General features: G+C 36.2%; 1 protein-coding gene across 3 annotated transcripts in view; it reads right to left on the bottom strand.

The window, feature by feature from the left end:
- Positions 1-10,410, bottom strand: part of LOC145683869 (solute carrier family 12 member 8) — a 268,916-nt gene extending 258,506 nt beyond the window's left edge. For 2 of the 3 annotated variants that reach the window (XM_081755492.1, XM_081755490.1), the window contains exon 1: positions 9,943-10,339. The gene's annotated coding sequence lies outside the window, so the exon portion shown is untranslated. Of the gene's footprint in view, positions 1-9,942 lie in introns of all 3 variants that reach the window. The other variant, XM_081755491.1, reaches the window with a different exon arrangement.
- Positions 10,411-13,642: the final 3,232 nt, after the last annotated feature.

Below are 13,642 nucleotides of genomic sequence, written 5' to 3'. Positions count from 1 at the left end.
TCAAAGGTCAGCCTTAAAGCTGTCCTTTTACATAATGGAAATAAAAAAACTTCTATATCACTTGCGCACTCAGTGAAGATTAAGGAATCCTATGACACCATGTCAACTTTGCTAAATCTTATAAATTACAAGGACCATTGTTGGCAAATATGTTGTGATCTCAAGGTAGTTGGTATTTTATTAGGACTGCAGTGCGGTTACACGAAGTACCAATGTTTTTTATGTTTATGGGATAGCCGAGCTGATGACAAACATTATGAAGTGAAGGAATGGGAACCTAGAGTGAATTACGTACCTGGAGAATGCAACGTCAAATACGCTCCTTTGGTAGATCCTAATAAGATATTACTACCGCCACTTCGTATCAAGTTAGGACTTATGAAAAACTTTGTCAAAGCCATGGACACATCTGGTGAAGGTTTCAAGTATTTGCGAGATAAGTTCCCTAACCTGAGTGATGCGAAGATTTCAGCGGGAGTGTTTATTGGTCCCCAAATTAGGAAATTAATGCTTGATGATAGCTTTGACAGCAAGTTAAACAGTGCTGAGCTAGCTGCCTGGACAGCATTTAAGTGTGTTGTGCGCAACTTTCTGGGCAATAACAAAGCTGAGAGTTACACAGAAATCGTACAGGACATGATACAGAAATACAAATAGTTGGGTTGTAGGATGTCTTTAAAAATCCACTTTTTGCACTCCCACCTCAGCTTCTTTCCTGCTATCCTAGGTGCTCTCAGCGACGAATAGGGGGAAAGATTCCACCAAGATATAATGGCAATGGAGAAAAGGTACCAGGGACGATGGGATCCTTCAATGATGGGGGACTATTGTTGGGGTCTTGTTAGAGAATGCAACATTTCTTACAAAAGAAGGAAGTAGTGTACGTTTTTGTAACCCAATGGAAGTTTCATATATTGTGATAGTTTTGATTGTCTTTACATGACCTTTTGGTACATTTGTATTATTGTTTATTGTAAATTGTCACACTTGTAAATTATATTGTATTATATTTTATATATGTGTTTGTGGTAATAAAGCAAAACGTTTTACCTCAACTTAAGAGATCTGAAAGCATTACTATAAGGTGCAATAAACAGTACACACAGTATACATACAAACATATTTATTTCTCTAGAAAGAATAAAGCGATTATTACGAAACTTGGAGGGTTTGTTAAATATGAATCAAAGTATACTTAGGTATAATTTCTATGTTAGTATATGCAAGGGGACAAGATCTTGGGGTGTAAAATAAACGAAAAGGGAAATTTTAGAGGGATTTTCCCGAAAATCCCTCTGTTAGGGAAAATCGTACGTGATGGAGAAAAACCGAGTGCATATTCGAATTCAGCGCAAAAAGTTCCTTTAAGAACAAGTATTTCCTTTGTTAACTAGTGAGTTATTACTCGTTTTCAAGCTACACAAGTATCATTCTAATCAAACCTTGTTGCACACACAGAAATGTATCAGTGGTGCTGAATTAAGAGCATTCCTGCGTTTAGAAGACGACCGAGAGCATAATATGAATTGTTACAACGTATCAGAACTTCAGTGTCTGATTTACTTTGGTCATCATTTGATTCATTTACGGCAGCCCATGATTGGATTTTGGGAAATCATACGAAGAATAGTTGTGTCCATAAGAGGCGGATAAGCAAAAAGTAAACTAAAACATGTTATAGCGGCAGCGGATCAGTGGTAGAGCGTTTGTCTCTGGTGTACGGGGTCCCTGGTTCGATCCCAGATTGCGCTATGTGAGCTTTTTTGGTGGACAAACACCGTACACGTGGGTTTTCTCGAGTTTATCCCGTTTCATCCTACTTTCTTCATTCCACCATTTTATTCATTTCTCATTATCACCGTCTCCCTTAGCCTCGGTGCACAATCGTGGGACTTTAAACTACATATTTTGTTTCATTTCAAAACATGTTCGTGGTGTTCTTCCAAAACTATAGAGAAATGTAGTACTGAACACCAGTAGCTTCGTACAACATAGGTGTCGACTACATGGATATGGCCTTGGCTCCGAGGCTTAAGCATCTATTGAAAATTTTTAATGTGTGCTCTATCGAATTGTGTGTAATATTGAAATAACATTTTCATAACATTGACAGAAACTTAGTGCATGTGACCGCAAGTTTGATTTCATGGGCGGATGCTTATACATTGAATAATTGTTTATCATTATAACTTTTAGCCTCCTTAGGTATACGGCACATGGAGGATTGAGCGATATAACATTATGCAACAATAAATAACCAATACTCACAAGTGAGAGTGATTTTGTACAATTACTTCAAATAACTTGGCGTTTGATGTCGTTATTTTGTATTTCTAATATAGGTCAAAAGTATTGATATAAATTGAGTTTACACAAAAGACATATACAGTTGAGTCGTTTTCAGGTCTCACTCAAATTATTCTAAAATATTAAGAGGTTTGATTAATAATCATTATTATTTTAATTTTCTCTCTCTCTCTTCTGGCCAATATTTCTAAAAATATCATCATCATCATAGTTATTCTGCCATTATTGACAGGTTACTTGCTGGAACTGAGAAGCTTAGATGTACGGTGGTATTCAGCTAGTCTCTTCGTCTTGACGTAGCAATTTTCTGTTTTAATATCTACCTCCAAATACTGTCTCCTTCATCCCTCCCTCTCTTTCCTTCCATCATACCCTCTAGCACGTCCCTCATAATACGTTCCTCCTCAGCCAATGTCCCACCCTGTTGCTCTTCCTCCTCTTAATCACATCTGAAATTCTTCTTTTCTCCCTTACTGCTACTATTTCTAATACCTTCTCATTCGTTTCCCCTTCAACCCAGTTAATTCTCTCCTGTTTTCTTCATGTCCATGTTTCAAAAGCCTCCATTTTTTCTCGCTTTTGCGTAATGTCCATGTGTCTGCCCCATAGAGTGCATATTGGAATCAGTAAAACAATTAGAAGTTTATTCAATACAAAGATTAGCTAATCGTGATTGAAAAGAAAAAAAATCTGACGCCTTTAGAGGGTAAAAATAATTTTGCATTCATGGTATTTCAGTAATCTGTTCCGTCTTGATTCTCTTTCATGCGTCTCAGGGGTAGCCTCCCCAGTTTGCGAACCAGTGGAGTCTTGGATCTGTTAAAAAAATTTGTCTTATAAGTAATGAAGCGTGGGCATCCATTGAAGAAAAATAAAGGTCGTCGCCTATGTTGTACAGTCATCATACTTACAAGAAGCTAAACCATATTATATTTAGAAACATACATTGTATTTCCGTTACTATTGGCGCATTATATAATTTATTATCTCTTATATCCAGAGTACAATTTGCCTTTGAAAAGCATAAGATTTGTTAAAAGCAAGATTTGCAAGATTCTTGCAAGCAAGACCAAGACCAACACCAAGACTGGATGTGCAAGACCAAGACCACCCCGGTCTTGGTCTTGCATTTGCTCATTACTAACGTAAGACTAAGAAATAAATGCTTATACCTTGTTCTGAGAGATCGTATGTTTAACCCTTTAACTGTAAGAATTTCTAAAAACAAAGATAGTTAAACTAAAATTTACTATTCTTGGGTACAACTGGGTAACAGTTACTATTATGTCTGGGTATATTAAACGGCTCTGCGAACTCCAAATATTTTAACAACCGGTTCTAACGAACCAGTGCGAACCGGCTGAATAGCACCACTGGCTCTATCACTGAGTCACTGAGATACCCCAGTAAAAGGAGTAGTAACAGGTATTCTTCCCAAGAGCCAATGGGTGAAAGAATACCTAGCTCCGCCACTAAGAAAACGATTTATGTTATTTGGGTTAAATCACCGCTAATTCACAAATTCGTTCGATTATTATTACGTATTTTGGATATTGATAATTTTCCTAACATGCGCCAACATGTTTCTTTTTTATTTACATGTGTTATATGTTTCGTAGCTGTGTGATTAGTAGTGTGCAGTCTGGGCAAAATTCTGTTTTCACAGTATGTTTTATGAAAGACTTTGTTTTCACAGTAGGCAATTGAAGAGTTAGCGCAATTAAGAACTAGTGACTTTCAATCTCAAAAGCCAGGAATAAATACTTTTAAAAAAAACTACCATGAAACAGTGATAGCTTTAGCGGGTAGGCCGGGTAGACACGGGCCTATCCAAAAATTTTGAAAAACATATAAATGCTAAAAAAAAAAAACAATAAAGAGCAAATATATTTTCCACTATTTATATTACTGGTAGATAATTATTTAACAAATAGCATCAACCAATACTGTAAAAGTAATTTGCTACTGTCATTAATGAATCAAATGGGTATATGCATGATGTATCCATAAGCGAGTGAGCGGGCCTGTCCAAAATTCAAATCCTAAAGCCACCCCTGTCCTGAAAGTAGATGTGTTGTCCACGCATCAAAGACGGAAGCACTACCTAGGTACATGACTCCTATTGTGACGAATGAAAAGAATTAACGAAAACAAATGATTTAGGATTGTTTTTTTTGTTCCTCCCTTTCATGTTTAGTTTAGTGCCCACATACTAATTTATTTGCTTATCCACGACATTGGAATGTTATGCTAACATAGGACTGTGGCACGCTCACACTGTTGTTGTTTTTCATAAATTATATTGGCCGACATAAAATATCTTTCTTCAGACTTCTTCTGAAACAACTAAAAAGTTTGCATATCATCGACCTATTTGAAAGCAGCCATAGAGCTAAGGAGTTTACTATTGTTATTAGTTAACGTGTATTTTACTCGTATAAAGAACGTAAACAAATAACAAGTGAGTTTCACAATCACAAGTGAATTTCATTTCACAATGTGAAAATACGGTAGACTTCCAAACTATGGGAATTCAATGCAATAGAATAATATGATCAAAAATATAACCTGTTCCTCGGACGCTGAACAAAAGTTTTCACTCACTCTGCCTTACTGTGTCCGTTCTATCGCAATAAACGTTGGAATCGCAAATCATTAATTTTAACCACTTTCGGTTTTGGTAGAAAGTTGCGGGTTGGGAATTGACTGTATGTATCCTTCAAAAGTGAATCGATTGGAGAAAACCGTTTGTCGCTATCTATTAGCATTATATCTATGGCGATAAATGTTGAAACCGGAAACGGTTAATTTAAATCACTTCTGGATTCAATAGTGGTTTAAGAGAGAAGATAGAACGTACTTTTGTGAAACCTGACTCGATTGCAAAAAGGTGCAATCTCGATCTCTCTTACAATTTTTGTTCTACGAAAATCAATATTGAAACCGGAAGTAGTAGTACATTTTTACAACTTCCTGTTTTGTTAAAGTGTGGAAAATTGTGATGGTATGTACTCCTGAGACTGAATCGTTTCCAGGAAATCGCTTGTGGCTACCTAATACCACTTCTATTCTATGGCGATAAATGTTGAACCAGGAAATGGTTAATTTGAACCACTTCCGGTTTGAATAGAGCTTATTAAAGGAGAACGCTGGAACGTACTCCTAGGACGCTGAATCATTAGCATAAAACTGCATCTCGGCATCTCTTATCTAATTTGCTCAACGGAAACCAATATTGAAACAGGAAGTAATTGTAAATTTGAACCACTTCAGTTTTAGTAGTGTTGTTGTCGATAGTCAAAATATGTGTTTTAAGACGCTGAATTGTTTGTGAGAAATCTCCTAGCCATCTGTCACCTTTGAAGTTCTATTGCGATAAACTGAAACCTCAAACGACTAATTTGAGCCACTCGGATACTTTCAAAGTCTAAAAACTGCCAATTATTGGCAGCGAACTATATACTTTTCTACAAAAGTTCGTGATTTTTTGTTCGATTCTCTCGACAACTGCGCATGGGAATTTACCCCTAAGCAAATGTTGTGTTTAGCGTGATGTGATCTATTGGCTGATATAGGGCTACAGCTTTTGTCTTATTATATTTTAGTTAGACAGAAATCAGTTTAAAAGTTATAACCTTAGGCTATATCTCATTAACTATAGGCCTACTATGTAATACTGTCGTCTTGCTAGTGTCAAAAGAAGAGCATAATGACAGTATATTTCTATGTCAGTTTCACTTCAATAGGTAGTATTGTTCTCGCACAGAATTAATTCTTAGGCCTACAAAGGACATACCAGTAGTTTCTTCCCAGGGGCGAATCCAGGACGGACTTCTGGGGAGGAAGATTGTTATACTGCTACTCAGAGCTACTTTTAAGAGCTTCAAACTCTGAGATGTCCTTTTTATTTATATACAAAATAAGAAAGCTTACTTTTCTAGGGAGGATGATCGCCCCCGCCCCGCCCCGCCCCTGTATCTTCCTCAATTCCTTGAAAAATAAGCAAAAGATTTTGCGCTCAAACATATCAGGCATACAAGGGCGCCGATTTCTCTGTAAACTTGGGGGGAGCATTTAGATGCAGACAAATTGCACTCAAATTATGCCAAATATTGTATACTCACAAATACAATAGGGGGCCCACATAAGCTTTGGGGGGCCCTCGGCACCCCCAGGATCGGCGCCCTTCTGCTCATCTCCAAAAGATCTATCAGTTTGCATATTCTCAACTTTAGTCTTATACAGGTGGTAAAAGTGAGGGAGAACGGCGTCCGGCCGTCCCCCCACTTTCAGAAAATATTTGTGGCGACCCCTTTCTAAAAAAAATTACAATGAGCAAAGATAGGTACACGGGACGGCGTGACGTCACGAGTCCCCCTACTTTTTCAGATCCACTTTTACCCCTGGTCATATACAGGGGGCAGAAAAAGTCCCGGAACGGTCGAATATCTCGCGAAGTATAAAGATCAGCAAAAAAAAAAAAAAAAAACACATAGTAAATAGTTTTGAACGCAAACGCAACCCTATATCCCCATCCCCGTTGGGGATGCGGGGGTAATTTTAAAATTTCAAATAGAAACCCCCGTTTTTTATTCCATATGACGCCAGAAAAGTGACAGTGATTTGATCCAAAACTGAAAACCGCGTCTTCGCAGATGGCGTTTGAATCGACACACACACATACACACATACATACATACATACATACACACACACACACACACACACACACACACACACACACACACACAAAAAAAAAAATAAAAAATAAAAAGCGGTGCAGCAAAACGTTACGAAAATGGGAATTGTCAGTCCCGTGCTCTGTGGCCGTACGGTTAGCGTTTTGGGTTGCGATGTCAGAGGTTCTCCGCAATCTCCGTTCAAGGCAAACTTTCTTATTTTATTTCCCCACACGTTTTAGCTTCAACTTGTACTTTTTTGAAGTTACATAATACAAATTTCGATAATTGTTTTGCAAAGTACCTTTATGAAGTAGGCCTTAGTAATAAGGTTATTAGGGTTAGAGTTTATAGACTTATTTACAACAAAAATAAACCACTTTTGTCGCAATTTGTATTTTCTTGCAAATTAATGAATGTGGACAAATACAATATTTTTATTGAAGTAAAAATGTATGAATTCATTATTTGCGTATTTAAAAATCACATAAAAATGTTATTCTGCTCGGGAATTGAACTCATGACCTCTGATTCTGCAGTCCAGTACTCTAACCATATGGTTACAGAATAAGATACTGAGAGGTTACCTTTTCATAGCGTTTTGCCTCCCCCTTTTTGTGTGTATCGATTCAAGTGCCATCCGTGAAGGCACTGTTTTCAATTTTGGGTTAATATACTGTACTTTTTTCTGGAGAATCCAAATGTGCAACAAAAAATGGGGATTTCCATTTAAAATTTTAAAGTTACCCCGAAGGGGTTGGGGATAGGGGGTTGTGTTTGGTATCATTGGATAGATTTTTTCAAAACTATTTAAAACGTGTTATTATTGTTTTGCTGATCTGTATATTGCGAGATATTCGACCGTTCCGGAACTTTTTCCGCACCCTATATATATACAGGGTGTTTCAAAACACCAACAACAATAGGAGGTGATCCCTGACACCAAGATCAGACAAAAAGTATAGACAAACCTGGGTGCAGAAATCGGTCATTTCGGACTTAAGGCTGCCGAAAACATGAAAAATAAAACTTTAAAGGTCCATAGCTCCAATATTGTAGAACCTACCGTAGTCAGGTCAAGACTTCACTTAGGAACTAACATGTGTGCTTTCCAAAAATACATGTTTCAGAATCCTAGGATATCCACGCAACAATTTTCATAGATGGAGTTTGGCTACGGCATATAATTTGAAGTACTCACCAACTACCTCTAGATATTTATAGAGCACATACTAGTTCCTAAGTGAAATCTTGACCCGACTGCGGTAGATCCTATAGTATTGGAGTTATTGATCTTTAAATTTCCTTTGTTTCATGTTTCCGGGAGCCTATAAATCCGAAATGACGGATTTCTGCACCCAAGTTGGTCTTCCTTTCTGTCTTACCCATCTCTTATATATACGAGGGCGATTCAGAAAGTAATGCTTCCAAGCCCTATACTGCAATAGCACTGCAAACATTCTGAACTGTTTATCATTAATGCACTGATGTTTAAGCTATAGAGAATGTCACTTGTTTCTCCCTGCTATTTCTTCTCGTTCCAGAGTAATGGAGCGATCTATGACATCTAGTAGTGATGTCCGGTTGAAACAGCGGCCGGAATTTTTCATGGAATTTCTGATTGCGGAAGGTTGTGAGCCCAGGAACATTCATCGCCGGCGACGAGCCATGGATATACCATTAAGAAAACGAAGGGTCAGTCGATGGAATACCGCCACATGTCCTCTCATCCCTCCAAAAATTCAAAATTGTCTCATCTGCTGAAAAGTGTTTGCTGACATTCTGCCTGCCTACAGTCCGGATCTTGCGCTCTACGACTTTTGGCTCTTCTTCAACCTTAAGGGTCAACGCTACAGTTGTGAAGCTGAGGTTGAATCAGCAGTTCGGCAATGGTGTCGCCAGCACCCAGCAGCCACCACAATTCTTCGCCGATGGCACGAAAAACCTTGTTTCGCGTTGGCGCAAGTGCATTCATTACCCGTAACGGAGACTACGTTAAAAAATGATGCCAGTATTTGCAGCTGACACTGCAAGATTTCCACTGATACCTACATCGGTGCCATGTCAAACACAAAGGCGTCACCTCTTGGAGGCATTACTTTCTGAATCACCCTTGTGTGTTACACACACACACACACACACATATATATATATATATATATATATATATATATATATATATATATATATATATATATATATATATATATATATATATATATATATATATATATATATATATATATATATATATATATGGGGGGCGCGGTGGCTCAGTGGTAGAGCGTTCACCCCTGGTGCTTGGGGTCCCGGGTTCGATCCCAGCTCCCGCCAAGTGAACTTTGTGGTGGACAAACACCGTGCTCGTGGGTTTTCTCGGGGTTCTCCCGTTTCCTCCCACTTTCTTCATTCCACCATTTCAATCACCTCTCATAATCACAGCGAAGCTTGAAAGGTGGATGTATAACTTTATATGGAATCCGAACCACGTGTGCTCCCACTGGGAATTGAGCCCAAGTATAACATACCGAAGGCGTGTACACTAACTATATAGCAATAAGAGGGCCCTCGAAACATTTTGAAGTATCATTCAAGACAACTCATTTAAATATAATTCAGTTTTATAAAGCCTTCAGCTGAGTTCATTTAAATGTTCCGAGGACACTCTTATTTATTTTTTAAGTGCGCCACTGGTAGAAATAAACATTTTAAAAATAAAGAAAAGTGTCTTGACCCATAAATTACACGGTTTTTAAATGAAGTAATCCCCTAAAAGTATGCTAGAAACATGATGAAAGAAAAGTTGCGTAAATTCTGCGTATATTTGTAAATACACCGGAATTCAGGCCATATATCAAGAAAGAAAAGGTCAATCTTCTTATTATCTCTGTAAAACATATCTAAGCCGTTATCTCATTTACCGAAACAATTCTGAAACATATGGAATGAAACTTACCTGTTATCTTCCACTTGTATTTGAACTGAAAATTCTTAAAAGCGTCTCTTTTGAGTGCCAATGCTCATCCACTTGTTTCCCGACTGATTCTCCAAAACGTCAAACTTCTAAGAAATGTTTATTGTTTGTCCACAAATGTTAAAAACACAATTATATTGTTTTTGTCTCACAGAAAATAATAGGAAGAAGATTACAATTTTCACACTGTTATATCGCTGAATATACTAAATATCTTCATTCACAGATAGAATCTTTCAATCTGCTAAATTTCTCACAGAAGTAAATAAACACAACAGAACACACTATCTCGGATCGTAAAGAACCAACTTACCATATGGCGTCAGCAGCAGAATCGTGTGTGCTCTCCCCCTATCGCTGCTTCTCGCCGACTACAACCAGTTGCAAGTGACAGTATTTCAGTTACACCTCTGCCATCTAGTGTATGTTGTGACGACTACCCAGGCTCCCTTGCTAGGGGAATGAACTAACCTTTTATCGACGCATCACGAAAACAGAGGGGAGATGTTACCCAAAAATATACATTGGACATACTTATAAAATAAATTATTAGTAGACACCTAGATTTGTATTTATATTGTTTTAAGCAAATATGTGTTATTTTTCCACTCTTTTTCTTTCTTTTGTTTTTTGTAAGTCAACAAAACAAGCAATTCGCTTGTTCATTCACTATCAGAATTTCCGTTCTTCGTACGGAAAAAATGAGATTTATGGAAAATTTTTAGAGATACTGAACTTGCTCTTTAATATGCGTGTTCGGAATCACAGCCATTTGGAATTAGCGATTTTGCTAGACTATCGAACGTCAATGTAGTTTTAACACCAATACTAAAGACAAATCAGTCTACGTTGTAGATAAAAATTGTAACGATTGAAACACGTATTTTGTGTATTTACGCACATTCTAAACCTATGCAGACGATATACATGTTTTACAAATATTTCATCATTGTAGCAGCTGCGAAGTTTAAAATCACGGCCACCTCTACCATATGTTCAACACGTGCATTTGCATGGGGCAGAAAAATCTATCATAACTATATTATTTAAAATAAATGTTTCTTGTTGGAAACAGACTTCATGATGATGGTAGTTAAATTTACAGTGCTGATCTTCTATTTGAATACTATATTCATATCTCATGTTTAGGTCGTATTAGTTTAAGGTTACATGGACATGCACCAAATTTCACCAGGCTCCTAAATATGAAAACATTTACGATAATTCCAACCCCAATAATTTCACAGATTCAACCTGTTGTATATTAAAATTGAATGTAGTTTATACGAAAAAGACTTTTATGCATTGCAACACCTGTAACGCCCAAATATTCACCACAAACGACATAAACATAAACATAAACAAAACAAAACAAACAAAAAAAAGTGTGGATTAGGAAAACCACTGTCCAAAGAAACTCAGAGAAGACGTACCAACTGGTCGAGTGGTTTGGGTCAATAATCTGTCAATCATAAGTTTATGTGTTCAAATCCTGTAGGAAGAATTCGTTCTGTTTTTTTGTTCTTTTCTTAAAAGTGTGTTCCTATTTTCATCAGAGGACTAAGATCATTTCTTTGAATAAATCTTTGGCAACTACTTTTCTCTCAAATTCGATTAGAAGGGAACATTATAGGAATTGCAAATCTAAAATCCAAAACTAAAACCAAAATATTAAGTATGTTCAATATTTCATTATTATCCTTTGATTTGTAATGAAAAACTAATTATAAGCATTGATGATTTCAGAAGATTCTCCCCGGGTAATGGTCAATATATGAATGAGAGAAAACTGATAGAACATTATTAGTCCACTTTGAGCATGATCGAAGATATGGCCACGAAGGGGGAAATTTCTGTCGACAGGGTCTCAAATTCTCTCACAGGTCCTGCCCTGAAATCATCACTGTTTGAAAGGTTTCCTTAACAAATACCTAGGTAGAATATTACATTTATTTCTCGTTCCACGTTTTGAAATGGAAAAATCATAATTTTAAAGAGAATTATAATACGATAAGCTTAAAGATTTATAGAACTAATGAAGTCAATATTATTGTGTAAGTTATCGATTTCTAATCGGATTAAAACTAGAATATTCGTTTGCATCGCACTTTAAAGTAAATCCTCTCTCTATATAATTTTTACTCATGTTTAACTCCAATTACTTAATCAATATTTTTAATAATATATTTTTATTGTAATATTTTTACTATTCAATGTCGTATACACTTCATTTCCTAAAGCAAAACCTCGCAAATGAATAGTGGGCTAGTGAATATTATCAAATAAATTATCATTTAGTTTACGTAAATACTGCATCGCCTGATTTGAAACTTCTACCTTAACTAGTAATAATAATAATAATAATAATAATAATAATAATAATAATAATAATAATAATAATAATAATAATAATAATAATAATAATAATAAAATCAGAGCCATATCTTATAAGAATTTCAGGCTTATTCAAATGAATTCAACGTGGTCTTTATTCGAAGTTCTATTTATTCGAATCCGATAGAAATACAAAGAGGAACTTCGAGAACAGTTAAAAGAAAAATGTTACTTTGGTGGGATTGTACCTAACTTTTAAGAGTTCCTTGCAATTTACAGACATATACCTTTAACACTTTGTTTCTTTTCTTTAAGTTAATTAACTGATTCATCGAACGTATCTGATTAACTTATCTCTATTTTCTACTCGGTTATACACGTTTTACAATCATTTCCTTTAAGCTTGAACGACAGGAACACGAATACGAAAACATCTAGAACAGTTGAAATTCCAAATTTCCTACAATGGGAATCGAAACCGGGACCCCGTACACCAAAGGCACACGTGCTAGCCACTAGACCAGCCGTAAGAGCGAATGAAATGTATTTTGTAGTGTCTGAAGTATATACCTATTTCACCCTGATGTAATATATGTCTATTGATTTTCTAGTGTTTACCGTATTCGTTACTTTGAGGAATGGTGTATGTTATTGATATAGGCTCTATTACTTATTCGTCCATAAATATTACATAAATTATCAGAATTATTCATGATATTCCATGGAAATTCACTGGGGCATGCGCAGTAGAAACAGAAGAATGTAGTTTACTGATATTAGTCCAAATGCAAATTTCTAACAGGCTGTCAAAATTCCTTAATGGAAGCAGTGGTTCCCAACCTGAGGACGCGCAGCTTCTTCCTGATTAAGCATGAAGAGTGAGTAAGGGAGCGAAAGCTACTGGCAGAAATGAATTGTGAAATGCATAAATAAAGCATCGCTTATAATGACTCTTTAAAATTTAGCTTGTATTTTATAATGACCGTTAAAAAAAATAATACTGCACTAAGAGGGTATGCTAAAGTCTTGCTGTAAATAAATATAAATACCTGAGATTATATTATTATTATTATTATTATTATTATTATTATTATTATTATTATTATTATTATTATTATTATTATTATTATTATTATTATTGGTCTCCCACTGCTTGGCCGAGATGTGAAATATTCATCACCTTCTTCATACCACTAAATCAATTTCTTCACTGTTTTCTTGTCACAGCCCATACCCCTAGCTATCTGAATGGCAGTTTGTCCCATAGTTACTCGACCTATGATTTCCCCTCGCATAGTAACAGATAGTCCTCTACTCCCTTTAGAGCAAGGCATTTTGACAGCCCGTA

Source organism: Thermobia domestica, chromosome 4 (genome assembly GCF_964235325.1).
Source record: "Thermobia domestica chromosome 4, izTheDome1.hap1.1, whole genome shotgun sequence".
Lineage (NCBI taxonomy): Eukaryota > Metazoa > Arthropoda > Insecta > Zygentoma > Lepismatidae > Thermobia > Thermobia domestica.
The sequence above is the reverse complement of the archived record's forward strand: the minus strand, read 5'-3'. Positions and strand labels throughout refer to the sequence as shown.